This window comes from Mustela nigripes, chromosome 16 (assembly GCF_022355385.1).
Source record: "Mustela nigripes isolate SB6536 chromosome 16, MUSNIG.SB6536, whole genome shotgun sequence".
In the NCBI taxonomy this organism is placed as follows: domain Eukaryota; kingdom Metazoa; phylum Chordata; class Mammalia; order Carnivora; family Mustelidae; genus Mustela; species Mustela nigripes.
Window position 1 is genome coordinate 46,352,540 of NC_081572.1, and position 6,103 is coordinate 46,358,642.

General features: G+C 43.6%; 1 pseudogene; it reads left to right on the forward strand.

Annotated features, from left to right (window-relative positions):
• The first annotated feature begins 3,919 nt into the window (after window positions 1–3,919).
• On the forward strand, window positions 3,920–4,855 carry LOC132003824 (olfactory receptor 3A10-like; annotated as a pseudogene).
• Window positions 4,856–6,103: the final 1,248 nt, after the last annotated feature.

The following is a 6,103-nucleotide window of genomic DNA, read 5'->3' on the forward strand; positions in this document are numbered from 1 at the left end:
TCCTCTGGATCCATTTCCATCTGTAACACGAGGACTATTAGCTTTCCTCCTTTCTTGGAGACGTTAGTAGCCTGGAATGATGTAATAAATCTAGTATTTCTTTAATAGAATCCAAAATACTAGGCAGATGAAAGAAACCCTTAAACCCTTAAACTGAGGTTAAGCAACCTTGTCTGCCTCTGGCTTCTTGTGAAATCCCCGAAAGAGTTAATTTTTAGGGACCTTCGGAGCTTGTTAGCAGCCAAATAGAGCACCAGAATAGACTCTCTGGGCTCCTGCCTCACATCTTTTATAAGCCTTTGGAGACAGGCCACCTAGGGTCAGCTTAGCACTCACCCCATCTCTACAAGTCCCCAGCCAGGAGTAGCACCCAGAGTACTCACAGAAATGTAAGCCCCATCATGATATTTTCCACTGCTCCAGAGCTCCTAGTTTCCTTCCATCTTGAGTAAGGGGGTGGGATGGACATCATTTATGATCCTCATATGGCTTTTTCCTTGTTGATAGAACAAAGAACCAAGGGAAGCTTGGATTCAGGAAAGGTAGGGAAATATCATGGTGAGGTTTTCCACTCTGAGTGACTGAAAGATTGAAGGTCAGGGCTTGCAAATAGAGGGACATCAGAGGGAACTGACTGGGGTAAAGAATAGGGGAAAGAAGAGTCTGGGAGAGCCAAGAAGGCTATTTAGGTTGGTCAGGGCAGAGTAACCTGTATTTATAGAATCTCACACCTGTAAGTAAACCTGGAGATAATGTAGTATCCCCTTTCATACTACAGAAGGGAAAAGGGATGGATGGATGGATGGATGGACGGACAGACAGATAGATGGTTAATGGCAAGGGACTTGGGAACCAACAAAGGCTGGCAGAAAGAGAACAAGTTCTTCATTCAGAACAAACTCTTGCATATGTGATCTTTGATGAGTTAAATTTTTTGAGCCTCACCTTTCTCATTTGTAAAATGATTACCTTTCTTCAAGACTATCTGTAAAGTTTAAATGTAACATACAATGTACTGAGTATACAGTACATATAATGTATAATGTATAACAGAATATACATTTATGGAAACATTAGATTTCTGTTTTATTTTTCTTTTCATTTCTTCTTTTCTCCCTCCATCCCTCCCTTCTCCCCCCCCCCATTTTTCCTTTCTCAAAGTCCCAATGCTGTTAGAAACTTGTTTATAACACAAATAACATAAGCACCTGGACTCCAACTCCACAGCTCTTTCTGTTCTCAGCTGTTCTGAGTTGTCATTCTTGTAAACCAGAAGAATGGGATGGGAAGGGAAAAGAGAGAGAGAGAGAAGGAAGAAGAAGGGGAGAAGAGGGGGAGAGAGAAAGAGAGAGTGGGAGTTTGTGCATGGCTTCATGGAGAGAAAGAACTACATATAGCATATTGGAGAGAGAACTTGAGGGGACCTGACCCTTGTATGAACAGGCAAGGTGGGAGATGATTGAAGAAGTGGGGAGTAGACAAATACATCCAGGATGAAGAGGCATTGCTGCTGCTTAGAGCAAGAATGAACTCTTGCCCCTGTGCTTTGTGACACCAGGCTGTGTCGCTGCTATGATTTCAAACCCAGACTGGGCTTAATATTAAGCTAAGAAAATCCATCTGTGAGGACATTTCCTATGGTGACACTAGGGATCCCTGCAAATATCTTCTCTCTTCTCACCAAATAACCTGCATCCACAAATTGCCTGTCCCGGCAGTGGCAGGTGTTGCGGTATTCCTTTTTCCCCCCCTCTTTGTCTTTTAGCTTCAAAGGTAGAATTCAGTGATTCATCAGTTGCATATAACACCCAGTGTTCATTACATCAAGTGCTCTCTTTAATGCCCATCACCCAGTCATCCCATCTCCCCACCCATCTCCCCACCAACAATCCCCAGTTTGTTTCCTAGAGTTCAGCACCTCTGGCATTCTGGAAGGGCATAATCAGGAGACATGTATCTCCTGCTTAGGGCAAAGGAGGCATTGTCACTCTGCACTGTGTCTGAGTCTAGCTCTTAGTAGAGTTAAAGTTTTCCCAAGACTGAAATTGTGATAGAAAAGTATACCCAAGTGTACAGTGTCTGAGAGGTTTGTGGCTGACTTCCTACTGTGAGGATCAGTGGTGGTCGTAGGTGGAGGTAGATTCTGGAAAGGGAGACAAAACTGTGAGAGACTAGCAGTCTTCTTTCTCCAAAAGAGGGTCAGTATTGGCCCAACAGAGTTTGAGCCCGAAAGATTGCCAACAGTTTTCACAGGAAAGGACAGAATGGAGGTGCCAGGGATAGTGTAGAGTCTCCTGTGGTAGCCTATCAACATAGTCTACATTCTTTGTCTTGTGCTGTTGATTCCAAGTAGCCCTCCAGTGTGATTTCGGGCAAGCTACACCTCATAATGGTTCAGCTCCCCACCCCTTTCTCCATTTGCAGGTTATTAATTATCTCATCAGAGGAGGGGAAGATCAATTAAAAACTGGGGTGGATAAGGAGGACTTCCTTGAGATGATGGGGCAATGTCCCAAGACTGAGCCTTGAAGGATGGAGTTTTGATGTGGAATGGAAAAGTGTTCTAATTAGAAAGGAAAACTAGCACAGTCAAGGGCAAAGGGTGGCCCAGCAGAGCAAGAGTCCAGCTGAAGGGGCCCCATAGTTACCTTTCCAGAGCTATTGATGCAGTCACATTGAAGAACTTTTGACATCATGGTTTCATTCCTCAGTTGTCTGGGCACTTGTTGGGAAACCCAACCTGCTACCATGTGCAATTGAGTGGAAACTAGCTATATGTTCCCTGGTATTTCAAATCCCCTCTTTTCCCTTGGAAAATCTCCTGATCTCTGACCCCAGCCCCTAAAAAATCATCAGTCTTCCCCATATCACTTAATAGCAACTTCAGTTGCTCAGGCGAAGAATCTTGGAATCATCCCTGTACCTTCTCTTTCTCTCATACCTCATGCCCAATCTATTAGTTCCACCACCAAAATATATGCAGAATCTTACTTCACTTAACAAATAAACAATTATTGAAAGAAGAGTGGATGGATGGATGGATGGATGGATGGATGGGATCCTGACCTCTTTGAATCGTTGTGGTGATGACAAGACCTGAAGACTTAGAAATATCTTTCCTTTATTTGTCACACAAAATGTCATTTATAAGACATCAGTAACAACATGTCCAAGTTCTGTAAGAGGCTGTACAAAATTAAATTGTGGATTTGGGGGAGTTAGACAGTCTTGGGTTTGAGGACTGGGCTACTTATTTAACCTTTTAAAAACCTAAGTGTCCTGATAATATAGATATAATAGCAGTTACCACATAGGGCCCTGTGAAAATTAAATAAGAAACTTAATATGAAGTTCTTAGCACAATACTCATAGTTTACACTTTAAAAACATTGTCTGTGCTCTCTTAAATTGCCTTCATGACTTCCATATTTAGCCTCTGAGTATTTCTGTATTTTTGTCTGCTCCTTGATCCTTTTCTTCTCACTCTCTTGCATCTCTTATTTATTTCATCCTCCTACTGTTCTAATGTTATTGCTACTCTCCTATAATCTGCTTTCTAGAACCTCATACATTCATCTATTCATTGAGCTAGTCAAAACTACTATTAAGTCACTCTATACCAACACAACCTCAATAGCTATTAAAAATGTTGTGAGGTAGCCAGTGTCCTATACCACAGAGTAGTTTCTTCTGCCCCAGTCCCTTCTCTGGCATCCCCTGGATTTGCCTGAAAAAGCAGTTAAAGTGTTCATGTCTGGCTTCATGGTGGCCTCCAGGAGAGCACTCAAGCTTCAGGCTGGTAGGTGCTCATGCCACAATCCCCAACATCCAGTAGTCTCAGATTAGGTGCCTACTATGTGTCTCTCTCCCCCTTTGACAGGTTCAGGTTTTCTCCCACTGCAGAGATCAGAAGCATCCTATGGAGCCAGGTGCCTGGGGCAAAAGGACAACTGTCACTGAGTTCATCCTTCTTGGCCTGACAGAAAGCATAAGACTGCAACCCATCCTTTTTGTTATCTTCCTCTTTGCCTATGTAGTCACTGTTTGAGGCAACATCAGTATCCTGGCTGCCATCTTTGTGGAGCCCAAACTCCACATGCCCATGTACTACTTCTTGGGGAGTCTATCTCTGCTAGACATCGGATGCATCACTGTCACTGTCCCTCCAATGCTGGCATGTCTCCTGGACCACCAGTGCAGAGTCCCCTATGCTGCCTGCATTTCACAGCTCTTCTTTTCCCATCTCCTGGCTGGTGTGGACTCTCACCTCCTGACAGCCATGGCTTATGACCGCTACCTGGCCATCTGTCAACCCCTCACCTATAGCACCCGCATGAGCTGTGAAGTCCAAGGAGCCCTGGTGGGCATTTGCTGCACCATTTCCTTTATCAATGCTCTGACTCACACAGTGGCTACATCTATGCTTGACTTCTGTGGCCCTAATGTGGTCAATCACTTCTATTGTGACCTCCCACCCCTTTTCCAGCTCTCCTGCTCCAGCACCCATGTCAATGGGCAGCTGCTTTTTGTGGGGACCGCTTTCATGGGGGTGTTCCCCATGATCCTCATCTCAGTGTCCTATGCCCATGTCACCGCTGCAGTGCTACGAATCTGTTCAGCGGAGGGGAAGAAGAAGGCCTTCTCCACATGTGGCTCCCACCTCACTGTAGTCTGTATCTTTTATGGAAGTGACTTCTTCAGTTACATGTGTCTGGGCTCGGTGTCAGCTTCAGATAAGGACAAGGGGATTGGGATCCTCAACACTATCCTTAGCCCCATGCTGAACCCGGTCATCTACAGCCTCTGAAACCCGGATGTGCAGGGTGCCCTGAAAAAGGTGTTGATGGGGAAGTGACTACCTGAATGAGAAAGGGGGCACCAGCATGCCCCTAGAGCACCCACTGACTTTCTCATGCGGAAGGTGTGGATGTGGGCAGTGGGGATCTTCAGGGGTGGCTGGAAGGATAGGGAGAAAGTAGATAGTATAGACCAGAGTAGAATATGATTTACCTTGGACTGGGGGGAAAAGCTAAAGCTGGAGGAAGATGGATCAAAGAGAGGTAGGAGAAAAGCATAATGCATGTCAGGAAATGGGACGGAAATCGGCTATTTTTAAAAATTTAATGAGTATTAATTGAAACGTTTAAAATGCTAATAAAAGCAAAATGTTTGCATCCTCCACCCACCATTTAAGATAAAAATATATTTGTACTGGTGAATGGGGTATGTTTTTAAAAGATTCTTCTTCAGGAAATAAACCCAGGACTGTGAAACTAAATTGAGGTTTGACATAGCCTAGGAATAAAGTATTAGGACCCACCAGCATCTTCTTCAGAACAACATTATCAAATACTTGTTTCCAAAGCCAGGGTCTCCATTCTGAGTAACCATTAGGGGGAACACCACATTTTCATGTCTGTGTGTGAGCTAGCTGACTCACAACTCCTCCACCAAAAACTGAGGATGGATATCACATGTTTCAGGAGAAGAAGCACCCAGAATAGCAAGTTTTTTTTTTAATTGGCAAAATACAATTTTGCCAATTTTTTAAATTGACAATATACAATACACAAAATACAGTCAGTATATATATTGACATATAATGGGCATTCTGGGTTTTTTTGTTTGTTTGTTTGTTTGTTTGTTTTGGTTTTGGGGGGGCATTCTGTTTAATATGTGTAGATACTAAGCAAAGGTGAGGAGGGAAAGGAAAATAGAGGGAGATAGTGTTTGCAGTTTACCAGTGAATGAGTATTAGAAACCAGGGTTTTACAAAAAGAGCAAAGCTAAGGCAATCTAGAGAAGAACAGTGAATAGAATAAGAGCCCATTTCATGTCCTGTCATGGCTATCTCTAGAATTTTTTCTGTGAACCATTTCAGACACTTCCTGGCCCAGAAGTTGGAAGTCTGAGAAGAGTGACTTTACTGGGCATCCTTATTAATTGCTTGAGGAGGGCAGCATGGAATCCTGAAGAATATTTCCCAATCAAATGGATCTACAGTCATTCTTCAAATCCAGTCACCTACTAGGTCCTGCTAAACAGTCCCTAACACTCTCTTCTACCCACACCTTTGTCCTCCTGCAGACAACTGCTTCCTGAT